The sequence below is a fragment of the Scyliorhinus canicula genome, chromosome 11 (assembly GCF_902713615.1).
Source record: "Scyliorhinus canicula chromosome 11, sScyCan1.1, whole genome shotgun sequence".
Taxonomy (NCBI): domain Eukaryota; kingdom Metazoa; phylum Chordata; class Chondrichthyes; order Carcharhiniformes; family Scyliorhinidae; genus Scyliorhinus; species Scyliorhinus canicula.
This window is the reverse complement of record NC_052156.1, coordinates 116,532,502-116,545,768: the sequence shown is the minus strand read 5'-3', so window position 1 is coordinate 116,545,768 and position 13,267 is coordinate 116,532,502. Positions and strand designations below refer to the sequence as shown.

At 44.7% G+C, this 13,267-nt stretch overlaps 1 protein-coding gene across 2 annotated transcripts in view; it reads left to right on the top strand.

The window, feature by feature from the left end:
- The window catches only part of LOC119973311 (troponin T, fast skeletal muscle-like), a 60,719-nt gene that overhangs the window by 45,848 nt on the left and 1,604 nt on the right, over positions 1-13,267 (top strand). The window lies entirely within an intron of this gene.

The window sequence follows — 13,267 nt, the reverse complement described above, 5'->3', positions numbered from 1 at the left end:
ATGGGTTGGTGTAATGCCCCCCTGTGGTAGTGTGTGTATCGTGAATGCCCATTGGTCGTGTCCTATCTTACTGACCTATTGGTTGAGTGTCTGTGTGTCATGTCTCTGGTGCTCCCTCTAGTGTATAGCTAGTCTACGTGTACTTGCATTAACCCCTTGTGTATCTACACATCCCATCCCTTTTTTCGTGTTACATATTTTCCATACATTGTTAAAGAAAATTGAACAAAAAACAGGTAGATAAGCGATGCTCTGTACAAGTCAGGATAACTGTGATCACTAAACAATAAGTGCAAATCATATGTGTGAGTCCAAAACCCATCAATTATCATGGTCGAATGTCTTTCTTGTTGGGTTGGTGAGTTGGTGATTTTGATGGTGGCATGTCCTTGTGAACGCCATCAGTGTCCCTGTGCATAAGGAACCAAGAAGTGGTCAAGTCACTTCGTCGTCTGATTTGGAGTCTTTTTTTTCTTCCAATACTTGTGATAGCGATGTTGGATGGCATCAGTCCTGAAAGCCAGGTTGCCTGTTGGTAGTGCAGCACACGTGAATTGGGAAGATGCATCGTCCTGCCATGGTATGTCATTGTACTGAGCTGAGCAGTAACAGTGTCCCTCATGGGCAGAGTTGTGCCATGTCGTACCAGTTGTAGTTCCAATGGTGTAGTCTTTGTCATGCTTGCTGTCGACGATGTTGTCTTTGGTACACATCGTGTCGTTGTCTTTGATATGGTTTTCATAGGTTGTGATGTTGTGTTGGATGGTTCTGTTGTTGTGTTCGCTGCGCTCAAGGACCACACTCTGTGGGGATAATACGAGTCCTTCACACAGTTACTCGTGTCAGCGTGCTTTGTGGCATCTTCTGTTTTCTTGAGCGTGCCGTCACTGAGTTTGTAGCGCTCCCCGTCTGGAGTCAAGTCCAGCTTACTTGAATCAGCTTTGGCGTTTGGTTGCTCCCCATCTGGAGTCTGGTCTGTTTCACCTGAGTCAGTTTTGGTTTGTCGATGCTTCCCGTCTGGAGTCCTAGCAGGTTCACTGGAGTCAGCTGAGATTTCTTGATGCTCCATGTCGAGTCAAAACATTCAGGGATGCATTTGCTTGTGGAGAGGCTCGAGCGAAATGAGGTTTGAAGTAACGTGGTGTCACGAGTGGTCTCACTGTGATCGTCGAGTGCCTCTATACACACTAGCTGAGGTCTGTCACATTGCACATCTTGTATGGGAAGTGGGATGCCGTCTTCACTTGTCTCACATAGTGGATAGAGCCTCAGTAGCTTCTTGGTGTTCTCGGGCTGGGTAGACTGTCATAGTCGTCTTGCTGTTCACTGGAGCATGGTAGACTTTCATAGTCTTTCTGTTGTTCACTTGAGCGTGGCAGACTTGCATCGTCTGCTGCTGGTTGCTCAGAGGAGGTTGCTAGACCCTCATGGTCTTATTCATGCAAGGACTGCGGTGTGGAGTCTTGCGTTGCTTCTATCGTGGAGTCTGTCCACGAGCTCGCTGTGGAGGCTTGTCACGCGAGTCAATTTCTGTGTGGAGATGTGCAGTTGTCTCGCTGTGGAGTCTTTCATCGCTTTCTGTGTGGAGACTGCGACCCTTTGGTTCGTGGACCACTCTGTGTGGCAGCAGGCCGCTCTCTGTGGGCTTGTACCACTCTCTGTCTCTTGGTGTCAGGCCACAGCATAATCCTGCACTCACGAGTCGGGATGTCAAATATGCTGGGCTGAAGATCCTCAAATCCGAAGAACACATCCGCGTCTCTGTTGGATTCTTCACTGTAGAACACATCTCGTTGTAGTTTGTATTTGGTACTGGGGTCGCCATCTCTAATGAAAAGCCTTCGTCTGAGTCGTAGTCTTCTGGGACCATATCATCACTTTTTGTGTCGGAGCTGGCATTGGGCTCGTGATGTCCAAAGAAGAAATAAAGGTCGGAGTCGTAGTATTCAAGGACTGTATCATCTCTTTGGGCGGTGCTAACTGCTTGTTGCAGGGTTCTGCGGAGATTACTTTCAGCTACTGTTCGAATTTCAGGCATTGTGCTGTCGTTCCAGGTGAAAGAATCAGGTTTTACAGCTTTAAAATTTTTTTTCGTGTTTTGGGACACTTCCCCTTTAAGTGGGTGTGATCCGGGGCCTCTGATGTCACGAAGCATGTGACATCGGTCGTAGGAAGCGATTGCGCATACGCATATCGCTGTTCCTTTACTGGGGGCCTTTTTCGCAATTGCACATGCGCGGCTTCTTGCGCAAACGGACCTTTCCATTCCATGCGCTTCTCTCGCAACTGCGCATGTGCAGTACCTTTTTCAAGATGGCCGCCAATCAAAATTGTCGTTCTCTGCTCCGGGAATTCAGCCTCTTGGTAAATACTGGCGCCTCTTTTACTGTTTTATGTTGGTTTGTTTGTGTTTTCCTCGCAGTATTTACCGAATTTGTCCAGGACTGCCTGGAAGTCGTTCCTGTTTTGCCCTTTGGAGAACTTGAATGTTTTAAAGATTTCTTCTGCTCTGGCACCGGCGATGGTGAGCAGAAGCTCTGTCTTTTCAGCATAGGCCACGTCTTGTAGGCTGGCTGCTACCTGAAAGATCTCAAACCTTTGCCTGAATGCAGCCCAGTTTTTGCGGGATTGCTGTGGCACTTGAGCCGCTGTGGAACCAGAATCTCCATCATCTTGCCTGGGTGTTGTTGCTGGTTGTCACTGCTTGCTGAGTTGTAACTATATGGATTGAAACAGTCACTCAACTGGTACCATGTCTTGTTATGCTCTTGGCGTAGCATAAGCTGCTTGCTTGATGTTCACTCTCACAAAGGAATGTTCAGACGTGGAGATAACTTCAACACGTTGATTAAACTATTTACAATTCTCCTACTCTGATTTGCCACTACTGTTAATCCTTTTATAGCTACTCAGACTGACGAACCAGTCTGCTACAATCCACGTGGTAGGTGTGATGTTGAATCAACCCTGTGTCTGTACTCAGAGTGTCTCCACTGGGAAGAGAAAGATCATGTGTATTGTGTCCTTTTATATATGGGTTGGTGTAATGCCCCCCTGTGGTAGTGTGTGTATCGTGAATGTCCATTGGTCGTGTCCTATCTTACTGACCTATTGGTTGAGTGTCTGTGTGTCGTGTCTCTGGTTCTCCCTCTAATGTCTAGCTAGTCTGTGTACTTGCATTAACCCCTTGTGTATCTACAGTGATGCATATCACCACACCCCTGTGGTGGCATCTGCTGCGGGAGATTTGGTGGCCCAGCAAAGTCCGTTGATTTTCGACAGAACTGGGTCATAGAAACATAGAATCCCTACAGTACAGAAGGAGGCCATTCGGCCCATAGAGTCTGCAGCGACACTCTGAAAGAGTAGCCCGCCTAGGTCCACTCCGACCATCCCACCCTATCCCCATAACCCTCCAACCTAAATTGCACATCTTTGGACATCAAGGGGCAAATTAGTATAGCCAATCCAACGAACCTGCACATATATGGACTGTGGGAGGAAACCCAAACAGACACAGAGAGGGTGTGCAAACTATACACAAGGCCGGAATCGAACCAGAGTCCCTGCCGCTGTGAGGCAGCAGTGCTAATCACTTGTGCCACTGTGCCATCCTTTTGGTGAGACTGGATGATCCCTGTGGCAGAAGGGGCTGGAAAATCCCACCCAGTATGTTTCAAATCACCTAATTTTATAATTTGAGAGTTTAGATTCTTTTAAATAACAGTGCAGATCAAATCATTTATCTTCAGACACACGTTGAAACAAAAAAGCATTTCCAATGGTTATGCAATTCTGATGTATTAAAAGAGTTGTACACCAGTGTTCAGACTTTATCATCAAAAATGAACTCCATTAATCCCACAAATTAGCCAGGTCAAAACTATAATCTGTTATTTGAAGCAAATTAATTTCTAGGGGGCGGTGCGATTTTCCTGCCCATTTGGCGAAGGCGCAAATCCCATTATGGCTGGAAAATCTCTGCCCTAGTTGCTAATATTGGAATTGATTTACCACCCTGCCCACCCCCTCCAATTCCCAGCCATGCTAATATCCCTCACCTTTAGCTTGCTTTGAGAATAGCTGAAACTCGGGAGGGAGGGACATTGTAAATAGAATTGTGAAGATTTCCGTTGGTTGGAATTTTGGAAGAATTGCAGATGAATGTGTTTGTCACCTTGCCTGAAATATCAGCGGGAAGAAATTACCTTGCATGCATTTGTATGATCTATATTTATAGAAATATAAAGTTTTGAGGGGGCCTGAAGGTTCAATGCTATGAGGCTATTTCCACTGGTTAGGCTCCCTAGAACTAGGTCATGGGCTTCATTTTTTTTCATTGGCCATTTCTGAGGTGAGGACATATTTCTTCACTCAGAACTTTGTGAATTGCTAGAATCCTCTATCGCAGAGAGCAGTGGGGTGATGCTACCTGCATATGTCTAAGACTCGAGTTGGATTGATTTTGTGAATCGCAATATGGTGATCGGGTAGAAAAGTGGAGTTAAGATGGAAGATTAATCATCATCATGTTGAATGTTGGAGCCGGTGCAAAGGGCCATACGGCCTCCTTTTTCTATTTTTTAAAATTTTCTTATTGTCTTCCTGTTACTATGTTGCAACCAGAACAAACAAACACCCTCTTAAAGTTGCTCTCAATTATATCACCAACATTTAAATGATGACTATGTATGTATAATAACTTCAGTGTCAGCTGTAACTGATGCCTCTGCATCAGAAACTTATGGATTCAAGACTCTCTCCAGACATCAATTCAAAAATTATAAAGATTGACAACAGCGTGCAGTACTTAAGAAGTGCTTCACTGTGGGAGGTACCATCCATCAGACAAGATGTTAAAACTGTTGGTCCTCTGGAATTGATGTACCAGATCCCATGCCACTATTTTGATGAAGAGCAGGGAAATTATCCCTGATGACCTGCCCAATATCTACTCCTCAACGTCGCAGTGTATCTGGTCATGATCGTACAAGTAACAATGTGATATTGCCAAGTGCATATTGGCTGTTCCATTTCTTGCATTACGACAGAAGCTACCAAGTTATTTTTTGAGCTATAGGGTATTGTTGGATATTGGAGTGGTGTGAAAGATTGTAAAGGCAAGTCTTCTCCTTACCATTAGATCGCTTGATAATATTTTCCTTTTTTAAATCTAATTCATTTTAAATCCTTTGCCCTGTATGTACCTTTTACTGCACAAATGAACACCAAATGTATTTAATAATGAGCTAAAAATTAATTTGTTCCATATTTTGGGTCACAATTCTGATCTGCTCACAATTTCCTTGAAGGGAGTAGCATGGAAGTTTAGTGCTCCCACTTCATTACCATGACTGTAGTGTGGGGCTGAATATCTTCCTGGCTGTAATCTGCCTCATCACCTTTACAGCTGCCTCCTTGCTCAACAGGATGCCTAAGAGCCAGTCTGCTCATCTTAAAGGCTTTCTGGCCCTTTATAAGCACATTTAAAACCTGGAAAATGGAACACAAGGACAGAGAAATAGGGTTTCAGGGTGACAGACATAGCACTGAAGCAATGGGGGGGGGGGGGGGGGGGGGGGAAGAGAAATTTCATGGTTCCACAAGAGGTCAAGTGACCGTCAATGACCACCCTCCGAAGGGAGTGGGTGGAGGTGGCTGTGGAGCTCAATTCCAAGAGTCTGGATCTGAGGATCTTGCAGTAATCCCACAAGAAGCCCAATGACAACATTTGGGTGCTCAAGGTCAGTGAATGAATCTTCAGATGACATGAGCTGCACACCACATGGATAACCTCATGCTGCTCAATGCACCACAGCTCCACTCACCCAGCTCTATTCAATGGTACACGTGATTAACACCCAATTACTCTACTTCCCCATCTCACACACTTACCAAGCCTGCAAACCTCACGCCCATCTCTCATTGGCTTCAAGTACCTTCAGCTGTGGTATATTCATCACCCAAACACAATACAACACAATCACTGTTCTCTTCGCCTGGTTCAAGTTTTAAAAAGAAAAAAAGTTTACTACTTTTACGCTGATGTCATGTCGGGTAGGGTGGGGAGGGAAGTAAATTTCTAATGTGGGGGACAATATGGCGGGGTAGCCATATTGGAGCATAAAAATTGACAAGTCATGTTGCAGCTGTGTAGCACCTTAGTTAGGCCACACTTGGGAGTATAGTGTTCAATTCTGGTTGCCACACTACCAGAAGGATATGGAAGCTTTAGAGAGGGTGCAAAAGAAAATTACCAGGATGTTGCCTGGTATGGAGGGCATTAGCTATGAGGAGAGGTTGAATAAACTTGGTTTGTTCTCACTGGAACAAAGGAGGTTGAGGGGCGACCTGATAGAGGTCTATAAAATTATGAGGGGCATAGACAGTGGATAGTCAGAGACTTTTTCAGGGTAGAGGGGTCAATTACTTAGGGGGCATAGGTTTAAGGTGCGAGGGGCAAGGTTGAGAGATTTACGAGGTAAGTTTTTTTTACACAGGGTAGTGGGTGCGTGGAACTTGCTGCTAGAGGAGGTGGTGGAAGCAGGGACGATAGTGACGTTTAAGGGGCATCTTGATAAAGACGTGAATAGGAGGGGAATAAAGGGATACAGACCTCAGAAGTGTAGAAGAGTTTAGTTTAGACGGGCAGCATGGTAGGCGCAGGCTTGGAGGGCCGAAGGCCCTGTTTCTGTGCTGGACTGTTCTTTGTTCTTTGTAACCTGTTAATGAGATGGTACCGTATTATTAGTTCCCTGAACTTCCTGGGTGGGAACCTCATTATGTCACTGATGGAGGGTGGGGGGGGGGGGGAGAATATGAAAATGTGACCTTGCCGGCGAGATCCTTGTTTCTAGCTCGTCTTGCAGCTCGCAAGATTTGCACTCATGGCAAACGTGGGTGGAAATCCCCCACCCACCGGAGGACACTGAACAGACTTATGGACACTGCTGGTGAACTTTAAAGAAAAGAATAAAATGTGTATTAAACAAGAAACTATGACCTATAATACACCATTCCTTCACCCCGATTATACCTTTACAGATATATACACATGTGTAATGATGACACCAGTTATAAAATCTATCTTGTAGTCTAATGCAGTGTTTTTAAACTTTTTTTGCCCGGCACCCTTTTTACCAACTGGCCATTCTATGCGACCCATGCATTGGTCGGCCTGTGCAGCCCACACACTGATGGCCGACCTTTTTAATGTGACAGGTGAACCTGCTTGGTCCTCAAAATCTCATTTGCTTTGTTGCTCAATGTTACATTTCTGATAATGACTTCAGCTGATGATTTAAGATCTCACTGCATCCATTGAAAATAAAAAAGAGGCCTGTCCTCGAAGTCGACATGTTTGTCTTCAAATGTCATGGACGTTTCGAGGGCTTTAAACTTTCATTTGCCAGTGCTTCCCTGCATATAACACACAAATTTTGAATCCTGATTTGCAGTGGCACAATGAATAACCCATACCTCAAGTAATCATCTTTATGCTGCTTTCTTCCTTTTTCAGCTTCTTCATGTGTTGCTCACCAGAGGCCCAGGAGTTCAGCAAAATGGTGGAATACATGATGTCAGTGTATAGGGCGCGTAACCTCTGCCACAACTCGGTGGGAGGACTCCCATTTTTTGCTGACATAAAAACTGGTACTGGACAGCGTGCTGATGTCCGGAGGAGGCAGTCGACCCCATTGGGTTCCAGCCCTGCGCACTGCTTGATCTGGCACCCAGACACTGGTTGGCCAGCAATCTCAAAAGTCCGTCATGGCCAGCATTTTTAAAAGCCGGTCACAGCTGTTGGATGTTCCGTCTGCGATCAGGAACGCCGCGACCGAGCAGCGCAACTCTCCGAAAACCCATGAGTCACGGCCCTGAGTTTGAAAATCTCTGTTCTAATGTTCACAGAAAGTTCATAGCCCATGTCAACAAATAGGCAAAATGTGGTCGGACACCCCAGACTCCAAAACCAAGTGGCAGATGTCACGCAAAACAACTCTTATGGGTTTCTCCATTTCCCCCAGATACTTGTCACACTGAGAGAGCCAACCGGTATCACTGTCACTCTGTCTTTTGACATGGAAGTTTTTAATCTCTCACTCTCGGGAACATGTTGGTGTTGTCTTCCAAACAGCACTTTCTCTCTGATGTCTTCACCAAGGATCCACCTCCAGTGTTTCAACCTCTCCTTCTGATGTTCCAATAACCCTGGATTTCCATGTATGTTGAAGCTCTGCCTTCCACCCAATCTATCAGGTGCCCAGCCATGCCAACAGAACATTACTGCTTCACAGCCCCATAGTGATAAGTCACATGGTTCTCCTTGGATCTCCTGACTTTTCATGAGTCTATAGTGCTTTACATCTGCTTCCTGCACCCTTGGATGCGAGCTACTGGCAGCGTTGCACCCAAACGTTGGTGGAATGTGGCCGCTAGATAGTGGGAGATCCCTCTTTTGGGATCTAGCCTGCTTGCCGATCCCTTGCGAGACATGACACGATCTCGTGAGTCATTGTGATCTGAATCCCACCAATTGTGGGCGGGATAACTATCTGGCAAATCCACATCTTGGAGCGAGACAGCTAGTCTCACTTTAAAATACTGCTCACCTGATCTATCGAGGCCCTGGGTTCTAACCCATAAGATATAGGAGCAGAAATAGGCCACTTGGCCCATCAAGTCTGCTCCGCCATTCAATCATGGCTGATATTTTTCTCATCCCCATTTTCGTGCCTTCTCCCTATAACCGCTCCGAGACCTCAGGTGAGCACTGTTCAGTGCTGGTCCCCACAAATGGGGACCAGATGGAACGGTACATGGTGGGGGTCGCCCAGGGGATCGGAGGCCCCAGGCAGTTGCCCTCCTGGCAGGGTGGCACCTTTGGGCACTGGCTATGCCAAGGTGCTCAGGTGGCACTACCAGCTGGTAGGGGCCAGGTGCTAGACTGGTATTTTTCCCACACTGGGGATCAGGACTGGGGGTGTCCTGCCCATGTGGGGTGCGGGAGGGCCCGAGGGCCCTCTTGGAGGAATGTTTATTGGTCACGTTGGGGTGGCCCAGCGATCGGGACGCCATTTTAAAAATGGCATCCTGATCTCTTCCTGTGCTGAGGAGTTCTGGTGAGCAGTGTGGCTTCGGCGGGGCGTTCCCCGCTGAGGGCCCGGATTGCAACCACGTCCCGATAGCATGGTAAGTGTCCAGAAATACCCAGCTAAACACGTTCGTCATGGGACTTTGTTGCAATTTAGTTAGATCGGGCCTTTTACCTTGGAACCCTTTTTTCTTCTACTCCTCACTCTGATCTTCACTGAACAGGATCTGTCCGCAATCTCTGCCCTTGTTCTTTGTCGTAAGTGGCATGTTGGGACATTTTCCTGTTCTTCCCTGGTTTTGGAAGTTTCTGTTCTTTAGTATGGGATGTGTTTTCTACCCTCTTGCATGTTCCTCTCTGTTGCAGCACTTTCTGTGGAATGCTGCTTCCAAATGAACTGAAAACAGCATTTCTCTTGTTGCTAGGCAACAGTATAGTTTTCCTACTTAAATGCCATAAAGCCACATTAAATATGCAGGCATGTAAACAAATTTAGACTTGCATTTCAACGTTTTTAAAGTGAAACTAAGACCTAAAGTTCTTAATTGATATTTGTGCAGTTTGGTGTTAAGCTTATTCCTCAAGCACCCAAATAAGAATATAACTTACTTGAAACTATCGCTTATTTCCTAACACTTGACACATGTCGAAAATGTAACTTTCAAGGTAAGTTGCCTTGTGATTGTCATTTTTTCATCACCACTGGGCACAAATCCATGTAATTGTGAATACAACAGTGTAAAATATATAAACAAATAGCTCAACAATGCTGATGGGTAGAACTCCTACAGAGTTCGGACTAGTGTGATATTTTGTAAATGCTGTGCTTTCAAAAAGTACCTCAGTTAATTCTGATAATCCTATTAATCTGATGTGACAACTGTAGATCAGTGTTCTCCAAAGAGAAAACAATTCCACCTGCAGTGCTGCTATTTTCATGCTTCTTGAAATCATCCTCTGACTCTAACAATATAGTGTCTAAAATAGTGGAGGTTTTCCCCGCCTAAAATTTCCCATATTCTGGAACAGTCCCAAAGTTTGGAAAGTTAGAAAATGTAACACTGCGAATGAAGAGAGGAGTGGGAAAGGTAACCAGGAACCAACATTTATTGTCTATTCCTATTGCCCTTGAGAATGTGGTGGTGAACCACTGCAGTCCACATGGTGTAGGTACACCCACAGTGCTGTTAGGAAGGGAGTTTAGGATTTTGACCCAACAATAAAGAATCCTTTTGGTTTTTTTTATTATTTGCATTTTTTGCTCCATGTTCCCAGAGAAATATATGTTTAAAGCTAAATAATATTATTTGTTGAAAATCAAAAATCTTGATCTGTATGAACCTGCATATTCATTGGCATGTAACATTTTCAAAATGGAAGCAATAGCAAAGCACAAATTCTGCTGGCTTCCAGTTAACCATGAGTTCTTGAAGAGCTTAACATGTCAGTACATGTTTGAATTTTCCAACCTTTTTTTAAAAATAAAAACTAAATCAAAACCACTAGGCATGTAGAACCCTATTGTTGTATTCTCAAGAAACTAATAAAGATCCCATTATTATAGTATACGAGTGTACCCATTAATTGGAAAAGTTATTGCTGGAGTGTGCCCAGTTAGACTTGTTTGCGCATGTTTAGATTTTTACATTTTTTGTGATGCTGTAAGGTGGCAGCTGATAAAACCTCAGCAAGGGGGAACAGGCCATCCTTACTGAACAACAGGGCAAATAGTGATTGCCTTAAACCAATGAGATTGAAGGATTGAGAAATATACAGAGGAAGGACTGAGAAGAAAGGCAAATTAAAGTTGGTGAATTCAAAGTCAAATCGAGAAAGGAAAGAGAAATAAAAGGAGGAAAAGAATGATTGATTTATAAGAGAAGGAAAATAGAGACAAAGGAAAAGTAAGAATTTTTTAAAATGCCATTTAAAAAATATTCAACAATTCACAGCCTGAATAAACAGAGTAAGAAGTCTTACAACACCAGGTTAAAGTCCAACAGGTTTGTTTCAAACACGAGCTTTCGGAGCGCAGCTCCTTCTTCAGATCCTTCTTCATGACGAACGTGTTTAGCTGGGTATTTCCGGACACTTGCCATGCTATCGGGACGTGGTTGCAATCCGGGCCCTCAGCGGGGAACGCCCCGCCGAAGCCACACTGCTCACCTGAAGAAGGAGCTGCGCTCCGAAAGCTCGTGTTTGAAACAAACCTGTTGGACTTTAACCTGGTGTTGTAAGACTTCTTACTGTGCTCACCCCAGTCCAACGCCGGCATCTCCACATCATGAATAAACAGATGCATGGGGCCAGTTTAGCTCAGTTGACTCACCTGAGGTGTGGTGATCCTCGGGTTAAATCACCACCAGTCCACTCTCCCCTTCAAAGGGGAAAGCAGCTTACTGGTCATCTGGGGCTATGGCGACTTTACTTACTTTAGTGTGCACCAAGCACACTACAACAGGTCCTCTGTTAATCTTTTTCATGCTTAAACATGACCCTGTGGTTTCCATGTAGGCAGAGGTATTTCTGCAGGTTGTTCAAGTTCAGAGTTGCCTTAACATTATCACGGATAAGCATCCAGAGATGAATATCATTTGAAATATCAGAGTTGTGTACCTATAAGACTACCTCTGGTTTGGATGTTATGAGAAGAGCCCTCCTTGTCCACTCACACTGCAGCATGAAGACAGGCAAAGGAGAGTGGCATTGCGGCCACAAGGTAACATCAATTTCTGCCTTCTATGATCAGAAAAAAGCTCAGATTCCTCCAGTAAACTCAACATAGTCCTTCCACCAATTTCATCTCTACATCAGTCAAAAGTACCTAAATTGGTTGGCCTTTTCAACCAGCCCCAGAGCAGGATCCAGTTTTCTTCTTTGCACTTGTTTCTGGAGTGCATAAGGGAGGCATTCCTTGCACATTCGTTGACCAATTGTGTTGATCTAATCAACCCATTGATTACATGATCATGCACATTCATCCTGATATGGGGCATGTGGGAAGCGACCCATCAGCACTTCCCACACTACAAATTTGCAAGTAGCCCTGTATAAAACCACTAGAAGAATGGATTTTATGCTCAACATTACTCATTTTCCCTGTTCCATCTCTCTTGTATATGTTTTAAATACTTATCCAATTAAACATTCCATTAAAAAACTTTTTGTTTGGCAGTCAGCAATTAATGCAGGAAACGTTTCGGGCAAGCCATTACACTTCAATTACAATTATAGCTCCACTTAATGGTGTTTAAGAGAATTTTTTGTCTCTGCATTAAATGGCAGTCTGATGTTCCTTCTTCCTCCTTCCTTGTGGGTGTCTCTTATTGTCGTGGCAGTGTTTTTATATTGTGCTGTTGAGAAGATAGGTTGAAGAATTTTCAAAAGTGAAGCAGGAATAATTGAAATGAAACCTTGCTTGATGCCATCATTTGCTGGAGGCATTCTTGTCTCGGAGTCAGAAAGTTAGGGGTAGAAGCCAGAAATGTGAGCATATAATCTAGTTGGCACTCACAACTATGCACAAAGTACAGCCTAAGACTTTAAACTGAGAACTCGTCTGCCCTTTTAGTGCGATGGAAAAGACACAATTTGAACAAGAACACTCCATGTACCCAGTCATTTCTGTGGGCGAATTGGCTGCCAAGTTTACAATTTCACATTGCGAAAGCGAATGCCGTTCAAAAAGTATTTCATTGGTTGTTGGGATGTCCTAATGTCATTGAAGGTTAACACTTGATGCAAGTTTATTTCTTTTAACTTTATGGCATCTTTACTGATCATATAATTCAGGGAGTGGGATTTTTTCAGAAATCGGCAGTGGTTGGATGGAGGGGAGCGGTGAAGCCGTCCTGACAGCAATGGCAGCTTTCTCCGCCATATAGTCCAGGACTTTGAGGGGAAAAAAAGTTATTCAATGATCAGATCCCATGACATACTGCTGGCGGTGCAGCCTCTAATTAGTCTGCCCCTCCACCAGCTTAGAAAGCTGAGGATCGGGGTGCCATTTTTAAAGGCTGCCCCAGCGCGGAGAAAGCAAAGCCACAGTTTATCCTGGCACCCCTTTTCCCGGGCATGATCCTCTTCACTCCCTGAGCTCTGCACTCACTTGTGTTCCCTGGGAAGTCTGTTCACCAGGTACACAGTTTGGAAAACCAGTCGTGATTCGCACCG